Below are 22,408 nucleotides of genomic sequence, written 5' to 3' on the forward strand. Positions count from 1 at the left end.
CTAAAATGTGTATTTCATCACAAATGTTCAGATTTATTATTTTTTTTAATAGGAAATCATTGATTAGATATAAAACTGCATGTAAATGCAAAAAAAAAAAAAAAAAAAAAAAAAAAAACAAATTGGGAAGGATTTTAAACAATATATTTTAGCAAATGTTAGAAGCAGGGAGTGGTGACATGCAACAGCTGCTCTTTTTTTAGTGTTCTACATAGTTTTTAATAATGATTTTAATTACTTATTCTAAATTTTGCAGTTTGTTAAATTTGAAGACTCTTTGATTATTACTAAAATGCATTTTTGAGTTAATTTTAATGCATTTTTATATATTTAATATTCTGGGGACTCCATGTTACCCATTCAGTGGAATGTCCTGTATATTCAGTGGCCTTTCTATCAGAACCACATTAACTTCTTCAGCAGTCATGTGTGGGTCAGACGGCATTGGCCAGCTTTTACTCCCATGAGCATCAGTGAGCCTTGGCTGCCTGTGATAAGTTCCGCTTCACAACTGTTCCCTCCTTGAACAGATTTTACTAGATGAGTGAACTGACCACTGCAGAAACACCTCACAAGAGCTGTAGTTTTGGAGATGCACTGACCCAATCATCTTGCCATTACACTATGGCCCTTATTAAACTCACTCAAATCCTTACACTAGTCCATTTTCCTTTCCAACACACCAACTTTAAAGACAAAATGTTCTCTTGCCTAATATATGCTACCTGGTAAAAGGTGCCTTGAGGAAGAGATGATCAGTGTTATTCACTTTACCTGTCTGTGATCATAATGTTGTGCTGGATCAGTGTGTACACAGTATATCACAGCCAGTCGGCTTCAATAGAACTAGCAGCCTAAACTAAGGCTTATCACCAGCGGTGGTTAGGCCTTTGCTGTAGCTGACCATCACCTGTAAAGCAGTTCGTCATTCATTTTAGAATTGCCTGAACTCTCAAGGACTCTAAATCATCTCTTTTTCTTTTAAGTTGAGGACAGGGTTGCCAACTTTACTGCTATGAAATATGTGACAAAATTTGACTAGTGCAGCCATGCAAATTAGCACATGCATTCCATCATTGCATCATATTTACAATTACTGTTTAAAGGATACATTCTGTACTGTACATTATATAAAACATTTAAAACTAAAAGCTAAATCAGTAAAACCTTCTCAACACCACTGCTGCTTCAGTCTGTGGAGCAACCAATAAACAAGACATGGGAAATCACATACAGGACAAACCAGGCAAGCTCAACATATGGGATGTTCCGGCTAATACAGGGCAGCTGGCAACCTTAGTTGAGGACACGACAACTCTACCAGTGTTTTATAATATTATATATATATAATTGTGATTTACTATGTATTATATTAGGGTTTTAGTGTTGTACTTTGTGAAATACTTTGATCAACCTTGGTTGTTTTTAAATAAGGTTGACACAGCTGACATCACGCCTGACTGGAAGAGTGTTTGAATGCTTTAGTTTACCTTGCATTACTCTTTTTACTCTTTTCATTTCTCTCAGTGGGCACACTTCACTCTCACCCTGCAGTTTTGTACATATTTCCTCCACACCACTTCTCTAGTGAACGGCTGTTCAGCACTAATGGTGTGCATGTACTCTATAAATCTATCTACTTTTGGTTATGTTAACCTGTAACAGTATAGACAGTCTTTTTTGAGTAAACACTAGGAATGTCCAGCGCTTCAGAGCAGCTCACACAGAAGCAGCTCCTTCCCCCAAGCCTCCCTCTGAAAAAATGCTCCTTAAAGCAGTATTCTACTTTCACTACTCCTATAGTGCCTGTATTATTATTTGTTTATTATATGGACTTTAATGTATTTTATTTCAACATTTATAACACCTCTACAGCATTAGGCATTTGCACAAGTGTAAATATCATCTGTTAATATGTAAATTCAACTGTAAAATATGGTTATGTACTAAGGCTGCTGGTGACTGATGGGCTAGGGTGAAAAACATTTGATAAGTTGTAGATATTATGTATTTTCAGACGTTCAGTGAGGCTCAGGTAGAATGAGTGCAATGACATTTATAGATTCATGTTGAGATTAATGTTAATTAAGATCGTATTTAATTAATGATTAATATAAATAGATATAGATGAAGCATGAAATTATACATTAGAAAATCGAAACTTAACGGCGAGTGAAGTCAATCGAGTCAATAATTTCATCACAGAATCATTAGTTGAGTTGAATTGATTTGTTTGAGCAACCGATGCTTTCTAGAATGAACGGATGTCTTTACGAACGCTTAATTGATTCACTGATTCACTCGCTAGAATCATTGACATTGATTCGCTAGAGTCATTTTAAACGAACCTTTGTTCATATACAGGACACGGCTTTGTAAAGAGAATTTACAGAGTTTATCTTTGACTTTACTGGAAACTAAAGCGACGAAACAGCACAGTCAGCTTCTAGAGTTATAACATCAGACAAGGTAAGACACTAAACATTTCATTATTGTTCATTGAGTGTCGAGAAGTGCAGTTTTGTCACGCGATGTCATGGCGATCATATAGGAGTGCTTTCACTAAATGCGGCTGATGCTCGTATCTGAAACAAAAGGCTTTTCAAAGGCTCCAGATAGGAATTACATTCACTTTAACATTATAAGGGTGTTATTACGGAGTCTTGATAAACATTTCAATGATGTATAATGTCATATGTAATTACATTAAATCCAGCAGTAAATTAACCAAGGTTTTAATGTAGTAAATGTGTAGTAACGTGTTTATTGGCAAATTGACTTCAGTTGGTTAGTTTTCGTGAGGTAGTATTACAAACATGACATTTCAGTTTGCCAACCGGTCTCATATAGTTTAGTTTAATTATGTTTTCAGGCATTCCTCTCCCCTTCCCCCTCCACAGTGTAGTAATGTGACTGAAATGGCCAATCACAAAAATTCCCCAGCGAGGGAGCTGTCGTCCAATAGGAAAAATCCGCTCTCACTCATGCTCCTCATCCCGAGATTTAAGATTGCAGTACACGTGTGTGACCGATGGGGGAGCTCGCGGACACAAGGCTAAACACCAAATTTCAGTTTTACTATTGCTGTGAGGACTTTTGCTGAAATTTGCACAGCATCAAGTATAGGCCCTTTGGAGGCCATTAAAGCATTTTATTTGTGAGGACCACCTAAAATGTCCTCACAAAGAAAAATGTCCTCACAACATTGGTTGTTTCTCAATAGTTGGTCCTCACAAGTATAGCAAAACCAACACACACACACACTAGACAGGACGCTGGGAACACTGGATAGACTGGAAACAAACAGAGATCAGGTCAGTTATCAGTGGTAAGATAAAGATAGCAGAGACTGGGAGAGTATCAGCTCTGAGTCCGCTTCGTATAAACGAACCCGGACAATGAGTGAAGTGAGGTGTGTGCTTTTGTAGTGCTAAGGTGATAGGGTGCAGCTGTGCGTGATTAATACTCAGGTGATGATGGGAGCTGTGTGGAATTGGTGGAAGAGCCTGGCCAATCCGTGACATTACCCCCCTCCCCAGGGCCCGCTTCTGAGGGCCTAAACCTCCGACGCCGTGGTGGTCTACCTCGTCCACGAGGTGCCGGGAACTCGGGGTGATTGGAGTGGAACTCTTCGATAAGTGCGGGATCTAAGATGTCGGATCTGGGGACCCACGATCTCTCTTCTGGTCCATATCCCTCCCAGTCCACGAGGTATTCTAGCTGACCACCACGACGCCGGGACCGTAGAATGTCCTTGACGGTATAGATGGAACCCTCTTCCAGCATCAATGGGGGAGGGGTTTCCTTTTCGTGGCCAGGCTCTGTGGAGGGAATCAGAGGTTCGTGATATGGTTTAAGGAGTGACACGTGAAATGTGGGGTGGATTCTGTACTGAGGTGGTAGTTGTAATTTGTAGGTGACTGGGTTAACCTCTTCCAGGATGGTGAAGGGACCAACAAATCTGGGACTAAGTTTTTTGGAGGGCAGTCACAAGCGGATGTCTCTGGTGGAGAGCCAAACCTTCTGTCTGGGATTGTAGACGGGACCTGCAATCCTCCTCCTGTCTGACACTTCCTTGGCTCTGCGCACTGCCCTCTGAAGATGGTGATGTGACTCGACCCAGACCCTCTCGGTTTCCCGGAACCAGTGATCCACTGCAGGTACGTCAGATGGTTCGCCATCCCAGGGAAAGAGTAGAGGTTGGAATCCCAGAATACATTGGAATGGCATGAGTCCAGTGGTGGGTTGCCGCAGTGAATTCTGGGCGTATTCTGCCCAGCCCAAAAACTGGTTCCAGGAATTTTGGTGACCGTGACAGAAGGTCCTGAGGAACTGTCCCACTTCCTGCATCTTCCTTTCCGTCTGGCCGTTGGTTTGAGGATGATATCCAGACGAGAGGCTGACGGTCACACCTAGGAGTCTGAAGAAAGCTTTCCATAGTCTCGAGATGAATTGGGGACCTCGATCCGATACTATATCTTCTGGTAGACCAAAACATCGAAAGACATGATTAAAGAGATTTTCGGCTGTCTCTAGGGCTGTGGGAAGCCCTTTTAAAGGAATCAGATGACATAATTTTGAGAATCGATTTACTATGACCAGAATGCAGGTGTTACCATCAGATGAGGGAAGGTCCGTCATAAAATCTACTCCTAGGTGTGACCAGGGACGGTTAGGAATGGGCAAGGGATGGAGCTTACCTGCTGGAAGATGTCGAGGACTCTTAGACATACAGTAGCACATTCTCTACAGCCTTGTACATATCTCCTCACATCCCTTGCCATGGCCGGCCACCAAAAGCGTTGGTATAGCAACGAGAGGGTATTGTTGGCCCCGAGATGCCCAGTGCCCAGAGATGTATGGATGTATAGAATCGATGAGATCTACCCGTTGATTTCCAGGGACAAACTGCCGATTAGGGGGGCAGCCCAGCGGAGGCATGGATTCAGGAGTGGCGACGGCTGGAGGAGCAGACCAGTTGATGGGGCAGATAGCAATGTTTTCTGGCAGAATCTTGGCCGGGACTTCAATGGTCTCTTGATGATCGTGAATCCTGGAGAGTGCATCTGCTCGGATATTTTTAGATCCAGGTCGATAGGATATGGAGAAGTGGAATCTAGAAAAGAACAATGACCAGCGGGCCTGGCGAGGACAGAGTCGTTTAGCATCTTTGAGGTATTGTAAATTCTTGTGATCGGTGATTACCTGGAAGGGATGTTTGGCACCCTCCAGCCAATGCCGCCACTCCTCCAGGGCGAGCTTGATGGCGAGAAGTTCTCGATTCCCGATGTCATAATTCCTCTCCGCCGGGCTCAGCTTCCGGGAGAAATAGGTGCATGGATAGAGTAACTTGGGAGTACCGTGGAATTGAGACAGGATGGCTCCTACTCCAGTGGTGGAAGCATCTACTTCCACCACGAATGGTAGGTCTGGATCAGGGTGAGTCAGGAGTGGAGCCTGAGTAAAGGCCTTTTTGAGGTTTAGAAAAGCTGCAGCGTCCTCGGGAGGCCAGGATAATATCTTGGGTTCATTTTTAAGGAGGTTGGTGAGTTGAGCTTTGACGATAATGTAGTTATGGATAAAGCGTCGATAGAAATTTGCGAATCCTAGGAATCGTTGAAGTTCCTTGATGGTTGTGGGTTCTGGCCAGGGGACAACAGAGGTGACTTCCCCCTCATCCATACGAACCCCTCTCTGATCAATAATGTATCCCAAAAACTGAACAGAGGGTAGATGGAATGAGCATTTTTCAGCTTTGAGATACAGGTGGTGTTTCCTGAGGGTTGGTAGGACCTCCGCAACGTGTTGGCGATGTTCGGCCTCACTCCGGGAGTAAATTAAGATATCATCTATATAGACAATGACAAAGTGATGGAGGAACTCCCGGAGGACTTCATGAGTGAAGTTCTGGAATACGGAGGGGGCGTTGACAAGACCATAGGGCATGACTCGATATTCGTAGTGGCCATTAGGGGTCACAAACACGGTTTTCCACTCATCCCCCTCACGTATTCTCACCAGATTAGCGGAACTTGACTGTACCTTGATTGAGGATTCTGTAATCTATGCACGGCCGCAGCCCTCCATCCTTTTTTGCCACAAAGAAGAAGCTGGATGCTGCGGGTGAAGTGGAAGGACGGATGTACCCCTGACTCAGAGCCTCCTGAATGTTCTCCTCCATGGCCTTAGTCTCCGGAAGCGACAACGGGTAGATCCTACCTCTGGGCATTGGCGCATCTGGAATCAGGTCTATGGCACAGTCCCATGGCCGATGTGGAGGTAGCTGGGAAGCTCTCTTGGGGCAAAACACGTCATTGTACGGAGTGTAGATTTCAGGAATCTGGATGGATCTTTTCTCAACAGGGCTTTCGACTGACATGACGTAGATAGATAAGGGTTTACGACGCTGTACTGGAAGATCGGGAAACCAGCCTGGTGTACATTCTGCACCCCATTTTTTTATCTCTACTGTACCCATAAGGGAAGATGGGATCATGCTTCACCAGCCACGGGCGCCCTAAGATGATATCCATGGTGGCACCCTCCAGAACCAGGAATTGGATCTCCTCTTTATGTAACAGCCCGATGTGTAGATTGACGGACTCACATTTACGATGGATACGTGTCTGTGATTTGATCTGGTTGGTTATGGGTTGAATTTGGTAAATGTGCGTCGAGGCTTTGGTGCGAAGCTAGAGTTGGTGACAGAGGGCATGCGAGATGAAGTTTCCAGCTGACCCGGAGTCGATAAGGGTAGGGGCTGCAACAGAGAAAGAGTGGGTAGTTAACTGGACATTGGTAGTGAGAGGATGCATCTTCTCAATGTTCGAACTAAACACACTCACCGAGGAGCGTAAGGGACGGAGAGGACAGTCCATCCTGACATGTCCTCCAGCACCACAGTACATACACAGACCCCGGGTCAGCCTCCTCTGTCGCTCAGCGGCCGTGAGTCTACCAGATTCAATGATCATGGGTTCTGGTTCTGGAGGGATTACTGGTTCAGGCGGACGGAGGAGTGCTTGAGGTCCTGGATCTGGTTCATAATGGTAGACCTTCATACGATCAGAACATCGAAGAGAGAGTTGGATAAATTTTTCCAAACACATAGTGTCATCTTGTGCTGCTAGCTGGAGACGAAGTTTAGGTTCTAATCCGAGCCGGTAAGTGGTGAGGAGAGGTCGCTCATTCCATCCGCTGGCAGCAGCCAGAGTATGGAACTGCAGGGCATATTCCTGTGTGGACCTGGTTCCTTGTTTGAGATGGTATAGTTGTTCTCCTGCTGCTACCTCTCCATCGGAACGACCAAAAACCTCCTTGAAATGGTCAGTGAAAGCTTGAATGGAATTGGTTACTGACCCAGCTTGTTGCCAAATGGTCTCAGCCCACCGGAGAGCAGATCCAGAGAGATGGGATATGATGAAGGCTATTTTCTGTGGGGCATGAAGCAGGTTGCATGGTAAAAACAAGAGAACATTGTAACAGAAATCCGTTGCACTCCTCCGCCCCGCAAGAGTAGGGTGCTGGTCGAGGCATGGGACTGGATGAATCGGTGGACGGCGAAGTGGTCGGTGCTGGTGGTGCATTGGGAAGTGGTGCAGAGGATAACAAAACTCTCTTCAACGAGTCCACCAGCTCTTGAATGGGATCGGGAGTGCTCATGCTGTTAACTGTATTAGGTCCGGGCTTCTGTTAGGGAAGTAGACGGACAAACAGGGTGAGTAGATAATGAATAAGGTTTATTTGAACAGCGGAGCAACAGAAGGATAACAAGGGGAATGTGAATGGAGTCCGGGACGATATAACTGTCCTTATCCTTAACAGGATGGATGATGGGTGAAGAGGGAGACCGAATGCACACACCAGATGACTTGCAGGGAGAACGACTGAAGACACACACACACACACACCTAAGACAGGACGCTGGGAACACTGGACAGACTGGAAACAAACAGAGATCAGGTCAGTTATCAGTGGTAAGATAAAGATAGCAGAGACTGGGAGAGTATCAGCTCTGAGTCCGCTTCGTATAAACGAGCCCGGACAATGAGTGAAGTGAGGTGTGTGCTTTTGTAGTGCTAAGGTGATAGGGTGCAGCTGTGCGTGATTAATACTCAGGTGATGATGGGAGCTGTGTGGAATTGGTGAAAGAGCCTGGCCAATCCGTGACAATGACACATTAAAAGCAATATTTATAATATTATGTGAGTTTTCTCATCCACCATTACAACTTGCTGCATTTTGGTGCGAAATGAGTCCAGGGAGAAAAAAAAAAATTGATTCTCAAAACACTCCAAACTATCTTTTATTTCTTATTGTTAAAGTCAGATATATCTAATATTTTGAATGGCAAAAATTTTTTTTATATATATTACTATATTGTAATCAATATCTTTTTTGCACTGCTTTGGTTCAAGACTCAAGTGACATTGAATCAGATTCAGATATTTTATCAGACGTGTTCATAAGCTCATACTCATCAACATGCAATTCGTCTACAACTAGTGTATAAATTGTGTGTAACAGTTTGACGAAATATTAATAAATTATATGTTTGCGTCTCACAATATTATACAAAAAGGAATTGGTTCAGGCAAATTCGACTCTATACTGTTTACTTTAAGGAGCCAATTCATAGAACCGAGCTGACTCCACTCGACTCGACTGCAAACAAGCAAGCACCGCCACCACAGGCAACGCCTGCGTTTGAACTGCACCTGTCGTCTTTTCATCCAACGGATTCATCCTCGGTAAGTATTAAAATGAGACTTTTGTCCGTAAAATGATTGTTTTATATGTATTTCTGTATAGTGCATATCATTTAACAGAATTAACCAAGTACTTTAGTTGTAGGTCCCACGTTATTAGTTAACAAACGGTTTGAGCGCGCCATTTTTTAAACAAGAAATTAACCGACGCCAGATGGTGATTGTAGTGTTTGCGAGGTATTCGATAGCATAACGTTAGTTCCTGAAAAAAAGAAACATAATTTTCTTTAATTAACTTTGTGTTAACTGCATTCTCTATTTCAGTAAAAGACTGAAGTAAAGGTGAAGTGTAATATATACTATAAAGTTAAGGTAAGCTCTGATAACATTAAAGAGCATATTGTAGGTTAAAAACTATTTAAAAAAAAAGGTAGAATTGTTTGTGAAAGTACTATAGAATACCGTAAAATACCATATTAATATGATTTACGAAGTGCAAGGGCACAAATTTTAAAGAAAATGTGTCTGTTTTTGCACTTTCGGAAAGTCCTTTTTTTTTCGAACCACCCCGGTGACGTCAGATCAGGCACTTATTTGAGAGGCGTGCTTACAGTGAGGCAGAGTAGCCTATCGCATAAACGGTTGTTAGTAATTGTAAATAGTTATCATCATTGTGGTACATTATTGCATTTATGGGAAGTGCACAAACTCCAGCCTGTCAGCATATCAAGTCCACAAGTTTCCAGTTGCTATTTTAGTTCGTGAAACAGGATGAATCCGATAAGACCGAAAGCTGACGCGCTCCTGGATCAGTCGGAGATGCAGCTCGATAAAAACAAGAACTGTACACGGTAAGACAACTTGTTTTTCTTTTATGTTTGTCAACTTTGAAGTCAGTAAGCATGATTATTTGAGTAATTTGAAGCAACGCGATGTGTTTATGTTGAAGTAGCCTATGACACTGCTGCTGGCTTGTATCATTAAGCATATTAAATATACTTTTTGAAAGCATGTAAAAATGTAAGCATATAAGACAGCTGGTACCATCAGTTTGCTAATTTAATAAATGTCTTGTATAGTTACAGCGTTGTGACTTTGTTTGCTCAGCTAATTCATAATTTATTGTCATGTGGTGTGTTTATAGCACTTTGGGAGACAGTGATGCTGACCCGGAGCTGAAGGCTTTCTCTCCATCGGCCTCTCACTCAACTGTGCTTCACTTTGGCTCACAGAGTAACCTTAACTAAGGTAAAGTTGATTTTATATTCGCACATTCGTTTAGTGACAGCTTGTGACACACTCTCTGTATTGTTTACCATGGTACTTTGAATATAATGACTGAAATCTAAAGTAAATATGACTTAAAACAACATTAGCACTATTAAACTGAGAGTGAACAATGTTGTACTTTGATAGTCATGGGCTGCTAATATGATGTTATTATTAGGAATTAGCAAAGAATGTTTTTCTGAAATTATGGAGAAATTAGGGAGAAAGTTAGAATGTGTGAATTTAAAACCAACTTTACCCTTAATGTAACCCCAGACCTTCACCTCGTTCATTGGGTAAATTATTATGACTCCTATCTTGAATTGATTTAACATGGTATTATTTGATAACAAAAACTAAAATGGCAAATAAATACTAGAATATTTTTATATAATGCAGGCAGATAAACTCAGACATTTGCTCATATTTCATTTCCTTTTGTTTAAAATATTGGAAACATGTAACCATTGACTTCCATAGTATCTGTTTTTCATACTATATAAGTCAATGGTTACAGATTTTTAGCTTTCTTCAAAATATCTTCTTTTGTGATCAACAGAAGAAAGTCAATAAGGTTTGAAACCACTTGGGAGAGTAAAAATATTCTGTCCTGTCAATGCGGAAAGGCACTTTTTATTCACATATGAGAAATATTTATCTTGCAGAAGAAAAGCAAATTACATTTGAAAAATTTAAGTTTGTTCACACATTCTTGACTTATAATAGGTTACAATCTACTGTATATTTGTGAGATGGTTTGGAGTTCACTAACCAGGGGTCTGCAAATGTGGTTGGGTTTTTGTACTAATGTTATATTAAAAATCATATGGTGAATTTTAAAATATACATTATTAATAAACATGATTTAAACTTTTGCATTATTTTCGCAGCATATATGCATCAGCCCTCACTGCGTGTCTGACGGTGGAATACTGGAGGTCATCACAGGCTCGACGAGAATGCAGAACTGTCCACTACATTTGCTCTCCTTTCTAGATCCTTCCAGTGGGTTTACAAAGATGAGGCTGCCGGCATCTTTTTATACAGCATTCACAATTTAGCATACATTAAAGACATGATAGTGTGACAGAGTTTTTCCCTCTCTGCTGTCGCCACTGGCTTGCATGGTTCGAGATCTGTAGAGCTGCACATCGTTGAATTTGCTCTTTAGTGTTTGGACTCTCAGTAGTGATTATTAAACCACACTGAACTGAGCTGAACTGAACTGAACTTAAACACTAAAAACTGAACTACACTGTTCCAATTTACTATGACCTTTTATGGGAAGCTGCTTTGACACAATCTACATTGTAAAAGCGCTATACAAATAAAGGTGAATTGAATTGAATTGTGACACCCACATAAAGGTTGGCCAACTTACTGAAAAATAATTTAAATAAGGTTTACTTTTAAATGGGTCAGATGATATAATTTTCTTTCAGTATTATGTTTGTTACCTACTCATACACATACTCACACATACTTATACATATATAAAGAGGGTTATAATAATGTTGAGGGTATATAAATGTTGGGTATTAACACTGATTACGTTTTTGTGCTATATAAATAAAACTTGAACTTGAATTGCATTAGAATTTGAACTTGAGTTAGGGTTAAAATTTATTTACCCATAAATGCAAATCAGATCTGTTGATCAAATCTTTCTAAATATTTTATACAGTAACAACTGTACTTGTATTTTTTATGGATTTCTATACCCAATTTATACCCAGGGAGAATCTGAGACAAACGGTTTAGGGAGGGTCCACTTCCTCTAAATAGTAGACGAAGGAAGCTGATTGGTTTAGGCGTGGCCCCGCTACTGAACTTTGTTAATTCATAACTCTATTTCACTATTAAGGACCACGCTACAACCGTTGCTTGAGAAACTTTATTACTAGTTGTTTGGGAGAAGTAGGTAATGGTTATGAAGTTTGAGAAGAGAAAGTATGGATGATCCTTGGACTGGCTGGGGGCTTTGTCTCGTAGGTTAAAGTGGAACCTTTAGAAGACCCCCAAGAATTTTGAGAGCTGATGTGGGCTTGAGCTTGACGAAGGTCGTTAAGGTTGTTTTGAATATATAGGCGATATGCTTCTGATGACCATCGGCCTAGGACTCTGATGGTTTTGTCTGAGATGCCTGATCTAGCAGCAGAAGTGTATGGAGTAGTGTTTTGCAGATATACTGGATTTGCGAAGGATGTCTTGGAGGAGGTTATTGAACCAGGTTCTGGTGGCCATTTGTCCTTTTTCAGTAAGGAAAAGAGGGTCTTGGGGTGATGCGTTGTTGGAGTATTGGAAATAGATGTAGTTTGAAAGAGGCTAGTAAGGGCTTCAGGGTGTAAGTGAGTGAGTTGGAAGTGTGGACCGAGATGTCTGAGAGACATGGATGGATGGAGGGGTTAAAGGCTGACTGACGAGGTAGGAGTGAATTCAGAGCACCTCAGGAAGCCGAAGAATGCGAGAAGGAACATGCATTCTAAGGTTAGATCGACGAGAGGGCTTGAGAAACCTGTGCGAAGGGTACGTATGCATAAGCTCAGAAGGTCAGAAGTTATAGGTAGACATTTAGCTATGGCTGGTGGTTCCTGTTTCCTCAGGCCTTTAATTAACATGACTACTTTGGAATGGGAAGTGGCATGGCGTGGCTGACTGGTTGCTAGCTTGTAGATGAAGATAATACCTCATAGGTATGACCGGATGGTGGCTGCTCGGATCTTGAGGTTGGAATGGGCATGCGTGACGAAGTTGCAGATGGACCAAACCTCCGATAATGGAAACGGGAGTTGGTAGTAGCAGTGGAATGCCTTGAAACAGTTCCAGCCGGCTAGGTAAGATGAGAGTGTACTGTGGGCGAGGCTGTTGAGGATGGCCTCCTGTGAAGCTTTGGAGAGATCATTCAGACTATGATTTAATTGAAGATCGTTGCTGAAAACGGTGGTACTGGCGTGGGATGAATGTCGGAGTCTGGGGCCAATGTTCTGAACTTCTGAAAAGAAAAACGAGACAAAGAATCAGCTATGCTATTCCGGTAACCTGGGATGTGAGCGGCTCGAATTAGGAATTGGTGTTGAGCGGAAATAAGGGTTAGTCTGCGAACAAGTTGCATGATGGCTTGGGAACGAGATCTGCCTTTGTTCAGGATATCAACTACTGCCAAATTGTCAGAGCGGAGAAGTATGGTGTGTTTGGACCATTCGGGCCCCCAAAGAAATGCTGCTATAATGACTGGGTACATTTCGTGAAGAGCGGATGATGGCGAGTTTGTTGACTGTACGAGGTTGTTAAATTCGATTGGCAATTTGGAGGCGAACCATCGCCCGCTGAGGAATCCGCCAAAGCCGATGGAAGGTGCTGCATCTGTGAACAGGTGGATGTCTTCCTGCTGTGTAAGATATTCATGGTAGAAGAAGGATATGCCGTTCCAGGATGACAGGAATTGCTGCCAGAGACGCATTTCCATCTTACAGCCTTTGTCCAAGGTGACTTTGTCATGGAGGAAAGGAATTGATGATGCTTTGGACAGTAGGTAAGAAAGGAAGGATTTCCCTTGAGGAATGATTCTGGTGGCATAATTGATATGATCGAGAAGAGCTAGTAGTTGTTGCTTTGTACACGTATCTGCTAGCAGGAAGTTGGAAAAAAATGGGTTGCAGTTTTTCTATGGGTAGAGATGCTTGGAAAGAGATAGAGTCTAAGGTGATTCCTAGAAATTTGATGGAATTGCATGGTCCTAGAGTTTTCTCTTTTGAAAGGGAAATACCCAAGTCAGAAAAGACTTTGACGAGAGTGGATATTCCTGAGTGCGGAGGTGAAGATGTAGGTGTGATGACGAGGAAGTCATTGAGAAAATGGAGGACAAATGGAAGCTTTTTGTTGTTGATTAGGATCCAACATAATGCCTCTGATAGCGAGTCGAAGATCTTGGGGCTGCTTTTGCAGCCGAAGGTGAGTCTGACTGCGAAGTAGTAAGCTCCTTTCCAGAATACTCAAAAGAAATGCCAGAATTCTGGGTTAATGGGTAGGATCTTAAAAGCGCTGGTGATGTCGGCTTTTGAGAGCCATGCCCTGTGGCCTGCCTTGCTAATAAAAGTTATAGTTTGGTCTATAGATGGATATTTCATAGAGAAATCTGGGGCTGGGATGATGCTATTGATGCTGGGAACCGTTGTGCCATGTGGGGAAGAGAGGTCTATGATTAATCTCTTTTTTCCGGAGTATTTTCTGGTGGCAATGCCAATGGGACTAATTCTAAATGGGGAAAAAGGAGGCTCTTTGAACGGGCCTTTCATGTATCCTTCTTGGACTTCTTTAGCTATTAGTGTATCGACTATGTCAGGATCAGAGAGAGCGGACTTAAGGAGATGTGGGAAGTGTCTGGTTTGATTTCTATTCCTGGATGGAATCCGAGTTGTAGTCCGTTGAAAACAAAATCCTCAAACTCTTTATCAGGATGATGTGATAAGGCTGTAACTAGGGCTTTTACCTGTGTGGGCAACTATTTCTAGCATGAGCGCCGCCGCAGAAGGAGCAAGCATGTAGGAGTCTGCAGTTGGAGAGTGAGCATCTGAGATGGCTGAAATTGTTGCATATCATTCTGCCTCCTTGGTATAGGATTGGTAGGATTCGTCGCCCTCTATTATCCATGTTTTTTGGAATCGTGATGTTAGCTGTGGGGCTTATGTTAAGTGGTTTTGGAATGATGGAAGGAGGAGGGGCTGCGGTAGACAATCTGTTGAAAACTGATGTTTTGCGTGAGGGGGGGAGTTAGGGATTAAGAGAACTGATGCTGTGCATGCTGAGGCAGGATGTGACGGGGCTCCACATAACTCGCAGAACAGTGAATTTTGGGCCGCGAAGATACAGCAGTAGAGTTCGGCATCGAGGGTGCCCCAGTATGTTCCTTGGTTGAACTGCTGAAGCCTGCCTGCTGCTTGGGATGCAAAAAGAGTGTGGTAGTTGTAGAACCCTGTACCTCCGAATCCAACAGCCATGTCTAGAATTATGGAAAGATAGTCGTCCAACTCAGATCTCCGATCTGGGTAAATGGAGCATTTTATTCCTCTGTAGATTGAAAAAGCTAGTGAGAAATCTGCAGGGGTGAGGTCTTTGGAGCGAGCATTTATGGTGTGGCTGAGTTGCAGGGTGCCTAGATGAGTTTGTGAGTTTGCAGTTTCCTGGGCTGACTAATATGAATAAAAGATGGATGGAGAAGGTGGGCTAAATCTATATAGTTAACGGCTGAAGAAAGAGTGGATGAATGGATGATGGGATGTAAGGATGGATGATTGTTGGTTTGTGAGCACAGGGATGAGAAAAAATATGTAATAAGCTGAGATAAATCTGGGTTGGAAGGAGCTGATGTTGGGGGCATTTGTGGGTGGCTTCCACCAGATGGTGCGATTGTTGTTTGCTGAGGCTGTTGTTGGGGCTGCGCGATGACGTCATCAGTGACATTGGGGGTATTCCGTGGGAATGCCGGAAAAGTTGGACGCTTTGAGTTTGTGTCGTTGTGGTTTTGCGTGGCTGTTATGTAGAGCTGAAATAAGCGAGATTTATTGTCGGAATGGCTGAAACTGATGCCCTTGTCTTTGAGAGCACGTTGTAGGCTGGCCACGGTCCATTGTTTTATATCGCTCTCGGGCCCGGGAGACCTGCCTAACATCACAATTCCAAAAAATTGCGTTGACGAGGGCTGCTGGTGGAAGGATAAAGACGCTGCTGGTGTGTTGGGTGAGCCCGCCGACTTCCGTGCCTCTGAGGACTGTATTGGCTGCGAGAAAGTGTACGCGTATGCGGCGGAGATTGGACTTGTGATCGGCTCGGTGTTGGAGAAATTCGCAGAATGAGCTTAAACGAGGAAGTTGGTGGGGCTGAGGAATATGGATAGCGGAGCGCAGTCTCTGTGAAGTTTGGCTGCGTGAAGATTGTTGGGAAGTCTTTTGAGGTGAAGGAGAATTGGTTCCGAATAATTCTTCGTCTGAATCAGAGGGGTTTATCTGGAGCTCTGGATCCATGGTGAGTAAGTCCAGCGAGAATCTGAGGCAAACTGTTTAGGGAAGGTCCACTTCCTCTAAATAGTCGACAATGGAAGCTGATTGGTTTAGGCGTGACCACGCTACTGAACTTTGTTAATTCATATCTCCACTGACAAAAAGACACATATTTAAAACTTATTTAAATTGTTTTAATATTTGATGGTATTTTTATTTTAATACAAAAGCTCTGAAAACCTTTTGTATAATAAAAAGATTTTCCAGTACCTTCTTTACATGTTTCTGCATTATTCCAGACGTTCTGTGTTATTTGTTTTTTGTATTCACTTATCTACAATTAAAAATTTTAGTCAATGTGGCATAACTAGTGGCGCCCCCAGAAATTTTTCTTAGGGGTGGCCAGAAGAGTTCGCACCAAATCTTGGGGTGACACAAAAAAATAATGAATTTAGTGTAATGTTATATTTTTGTTTATGGTAAATGAATAATGTGATTTTAATTCATTTAATTAATTACTCTTGAAATATTACAATTTATTCCTTGAAATAATTTAGCAAGTACATGTGCATTCCAAATAAAAATCAATATTTAGTTTAAAAACACTTCATATACATACAGTTGAAGTCAAAATTAAAAGTCATAATTTTTATTTTTTCCCCAATTTCTGTTTAACATGTGTTTAACATGTTAAAATGTGTTTTTCAACACATTTCTACACATAATAGTTTTAATAACTCATTTCTAATAACTGATTTATTTCATCTTTGCCATGATGACAGTACATAATATTTGACCAGATATTTTTCAAGAAAGGGACATTTAAAGGCTTAATTAGGTTAACTAGGCAGATTCGGGTAATTAGGCAAGTTATTGTATAACGATGGTTTGTTCTGTTGACTATCGAAAAAAAATAGCTTAAAGGGGCTAATAATTTTGTCCCTAAAATGGTTTAAAAATTTTTTTAAATTGCTTTTATTCTAGCTGAAAAAAAACAAATAAGACTTTCTCCAGAAGAAAAAATATCAGACATACTGTGAAAATTTCCTTGCTCTGTTATGTAATAAAATAATGTAAGAACTGGAGTGATATGCCAAGAAATCACTTAAGAAATCTTTTGCATGATTATTAATTATGACAATTCTAAAGAATACAAAAAAGAAATATTTTTTAAAGAATTATCTGTGGTCTTAGACCTGACTTATGGCCGAGAATTAATGTTATGAAGTCTTACCTCTCTGACTCATTATCCCTCCTTTCTGCTTTAAATCCATGCTTAGTGAAATTAACATCATCATCATCATATTATTATATAAACTTTAGGTTAGTCCACTTGCAAAACTCGCTGCGTGCCAACACATTTGCACAAAAGTCTGTTACCCTGGTTTCACGGCGCATGAGAGGCGCGTATTTTATAGGCGTGCATGCAAACAAACAACCAGGATTCACACAGGAGCGCGGGAATGGTTTTCTGCGCGCATGCGTCAGTTTGCTTTCACCAGTGCTGAGGGGGGGAGACAGTGAATCAGCTACATCAGTGGCACCAACAATAACTTAGTGGCTGCATTTTTCACTTTTTTATTTATTTATTGAAATATTGGGAATTTACATAAGTACATTTAAATTAATAATGTCAACAGCAAAATCATATTGGGGTGGCCACAGGGGCGCCCCTGGGCATAACTCTGTTAAATGCACATTAGTTTCTGTTACTGGTAAGTATTAATACTAATAGACGATCAATAGTAGCTTTGCTATTGCCAGATAAGATTTCTTTATCTTACAAATCTGTCTGTAAGCTAACACTGGTCTCTCATTGAGAACCTGCTCTGTTCTCCACATAATACAGTTCAATTACACTTCTGTTGTTCTGTCTGCTGGTCTGTCCACAGGCTCATAATTGTATGGCTGTGGTCCGTCGCTTGTGTGAATCTCTCAGAATATCTTATCATGGGGTCATCAGTTGTTTTGATACTGTGTATATGCGCGATATGCCTCATCCAATGTCACTTCCGGTCTGGCGATTTTTTCGTGCAAAATTTCCGTGACTAAAAATGACTCCAGATGGCTTAATAATAAACTTTAACGTATATTTTAAAGAAAATCTTGTTCCTACTTTACTCTTACACACACACACACACACACACACACACATATATATATATATATATATATATATATATATATATATATATATATATATATATATATATATATATATATATATATATATGAAGAGTTTGGTTGCAAAATGTGATAAACGCCCTTTTTTGACATTTATATTTTATTATTGGAAATCACTGTTCAGATTTACCCTAATCTATGTGTAAATCGCTGCCATTAATAACATTTAAAAATGTACATTTTAGGCCTAGTACAAAATGTATTTAATCACAAAACGCGATAAAATGTATAAAACGCTACAAAAGTGGACCAAGATAAAATAATCCTGCGTCTGTCAGTCTCAGTCTGATGTCAAGAAGGCCACGGGTTACAGTGAAAATCTGGCTTTTTTCCTGCGCTCCTCCCCATCACAAGATACCTGTCTGCAAGGCTACATTTTTAAGTGGCCTTTGTAAGTTTATTCTTTAAATGATTTCTGTGAATACCGAATGAGAGGATGATTACTTGCGCCAAAAGCTGTTGTGATGCGCGCGACTGTTTAAAACGCATGCAAGCTCCCTTTTTCTTGCCTGAAATTGTGACTGGAAACGCAACTGTAGCCACTGTGACTGGTCAGGCCCTGATGATGATGATGATGATGATTATTATTATTATTACAATGAAATAATTCATTAAATATGACAGATCTTGTGTTGCGGACTCTGATCTGACTCGCCCGCTCTGATCATACAGGTTTATTTTTCAGCAGCGGTGTGGATGGAGCCTCCACTCTTTCTGTAACAAGCTACAAGTCGTTTATCTAACTAACTTAATCTTACTTATTAAACAAAACATTGATTCACTAGCTTTTCTTAATGGTATTACAGTAGTAGAATAAGGTGGATATATAGCGTTTTGCAAAAAAAAAAACATAAAATTGTATTGTGTATTGTTGTATTGTTGTATTGTGCATGTTCTGGCCAAAACTAACTCAGAATCTTGTTGTTATTAATCAATCTTTGTATATACAATTCCATATATTTATGATGTATTGTTTTTTTTAACCGATTTAAGATGTTTTCCAATGTTAAGAAAAATATGTTGCAAATGTTAAATTTTACATTGTTGAAAAAGAAATGAATATTTAAAAATTTATATATTAAATGTGAAATATATTTATTTGTTTACATATAGTCAGTGAAACACTTTTCAGTGTTTATTAAACTCATTTTATTTATTTACTCGTTTATTAAAGTCATTGTCTGTTTCTTTTAAAGTCTTTAAATTTAAAGAGCCCATATTATACATGAAAAAGGGTCATATGTAGGTTGTAAGGGTCTCCAACAACAGTCTAATATGCATGCAAGGTCAAAAAACACTTTTATGGTCTTATAATCTTCATTTATTTTTACCTAATTATCCCAGCGACTCCCATATGAATCGTTCAGCGATTCATTTGTTCCCAACCCCCTCCTCAGCGCGAAGGTAATCTGCGCTGATTGGACCAATGACAGCCTGCTGCGATTGGTCGACAGTGACAGGCTTCAGCGTGAGACAGAGTGAAATGCCCAGCTGCTAATCAACAATATAAAAGTAGTCACAGTGCATACATGCATACATAGTGTAAGGCTTTTTTCACACACACACACACACACACACACAGAAGAACTGGGGAAATCGACGCGAGTCTCCTAGCCCCTAGCCGTCACACACTCTACCTGCTCTTTTTCTCTCTCTCTCTCTCTCTCTCTCTCTCTCTCTCTCTCTCTCTCTCTCTCTCTCTCTCTCTCTCTCACACACACACACACACAATGCTCCTCAGAAGAACTAGGGAGAGCGACGCGAGTCTCCTGTCTCCTAGCCCCTAGCCGTCACACACTCGACCTGCTCTTTTTCTCACACACACACACATAAACACAAACACACACACATCACGCTCCTCCTCAGAACTAGGGAGATCTCCTGTCTCCTAGCTTACGATGGCCATAGCAACGACAAACGGCAGTGGAACGCAAGCTCACAAAAGCATTTAACGTTAAATCCGTAAACAAAGCGGCACGCGTCGCGTTTTTAACGTGGCTTACATGCGATAAGAGAATATAAAGAGTAACCGCGTGTACTGTACCAGGTTAACAAGTAACAAAACACAATAAATACATAATCTGCAAGCTAGAGTAAATGAGGCAAGAATTTTAATCACACTTACTTACACTAGTGAATAAACCTTAACCGCCTTAGGGCGCCGACCGAGGACTGGGTCCCACGGGGCGCTTAATAGGGGCTTTCCGGACGGCTGTTCCCGGACGCTGCGCGCCGGCCCCTAGATGATTTTTCCCGGCCCCTACGACCGCGCAGGCCCCTAGGGGAGGGCCCCCCGACCCGCTCCGAGGCAACGCCTCCCCCCTAGCTCCCCCGGTGGCAGCGCGGAACGCCGTTGAACAAGTCATCTTTTTCGACCCATACTGTTGCAATCTGGGGTTCGCCACGGGGTGGCAGCGGACTGACAGAGACCCCCTACGTGGGAGTGCCGAATAGGTGAGGGCTGGGAGTCCGGGGAAAGCCTAAACCTCCCCCTTACAGCCTATATGTCAGAAGAGCGCTCGCCCACCCTGCCGGGACCCCTCCCACCTCCCACGAACAGCCTATCCGTCCCCCTGAACACCTAAGTGGCCGGGAACAGCCTATTTGTCCCCCTGAACACTTATGTGGCCACAAACAGCCTATCAGTCCCCCTGAACACCTAAATTGTGGGAACAACCCATACATCTCTCTGAACACCAATGTGGCCACGAACAGCCTATCAGTCCCCCTGAACACCTAAATTGTGGGAACAACCCATACATCTCTCTGAACACCAATGTGGCCACGAACAGCCTATCTGTCCCCCTGAACACTTATGTGGCCACGAACAGCCTATCAGTCCCCCTGAACACCTAAATTGTGGGAACAACCCATACATCTCTCTGAACACCAATGTGGCCACGAACAGCCTATCTGTCCCCCTGAACACTTATGTGGCCACGAACAGCCTATCAGTCCCCCTGAACACCTAAATTGTGGGAACAACCCATACATCTCTCTGAACACCAATGTGGCCACGAACAGCCTATCTGTCCCCCTGAACACTTATGTGGCCACGAACAGCCTATCAGTCCCCCTGAACACCTAAATTGTGGGAACAACCCATACATCTCTCTGAACACCAATGTGGCCACGAACAGCCTATCTGTCCCCCTGAACACTTATGTGGCCACGAACAGCCTATCAGTCCCCCTGAACACCTAAATTGTGGGAACAACCCATACATCTCTCTGAACACCAATGTGGCCACGAACAGCCTATCTGTCCCCCTGAACACTTATGTGGCCACAAACAGCCTATCAGTCCCCCTGAACACCTAAATTGTGGGAACAACCCATACATCTCTCTGAACACCAATGTGGCCACGAACAGCCTATCTGTCCCCCTGAACACTTATGTGGCCACGAACAGCCTATCAGTCCCCCTGAACACCTAAATTGTGGGAACAACCCATACATCTCTCTGAACACCAATTTGGCCACGAACAGCCTATCTGTCCCCCTGAACACTTATGTGGCCACGAACAGCCTATCAGTCCCCCTGAACACCTAAATTGTGGGAACAACCAATACATCTCTCTGAACACCAATGTGGCCACGAACAGCCTATCTGTCCCCCTGAACACTTATGTGGCCACGAACAGCCTATCAGTCCCCCTGAACACCTAAATTGTGGGAACAACCCATACATCTCTCTGAACACCAATGTGGCCACGAACAGCCTATCTGTCCCCCTGAACACTTATGTGGCCACGAACAGCCTATCAGTCCCCCTGAACACCTAAATTGTGGGAACAACCCATACATCTCTCTGAACACCAATGTGGCCACGAACAGCCTATCTGTCCCCCTGAACACTTATGTGGCCACGAACAGCCTATCAGTCCCCCTGAACACCTAAATTGTGGGAACAACCCATACATCTCTCTGAACACCAATGTGGCCACGAACAGCCTATCTGTCCCCCTGAACACTTATGTGGCCACGAACAGCCTATCAGTCCCCCTGAACACCTAAATTGTGGGAACAACCCATACATCTCTCTGAACACCAATGTGGCCACGAACAGCCTATCTGTCCCCCTGAACACTTATGTGGCCACGAACAGCCTATCAGTCCCCCTGAACACCTAAATTGTGGGAACAACCCATACATCTCTCTGAACACCAATGTGGCCACGAACAGCCTATCTGTCCCCCTGAACACTTATGTGGCCACAAACAGCCTATCAGTCCCCCTGAACACTTAGGTG

This window comes from Danio aesculapii, chromosome 15 (genome assembly GCF_903798145.1).
Source record: "Danio aesculapii chromosome 15, fDanAes4.1, whole genome shotgun sequence".
NCBI classification, from domain to species: domain Eukaryota; kingdom Metazoa; phylum Chordata; class Actinopteri; order Cypriniformes; family Danionidae; genus Danio; species Danio aesculapii.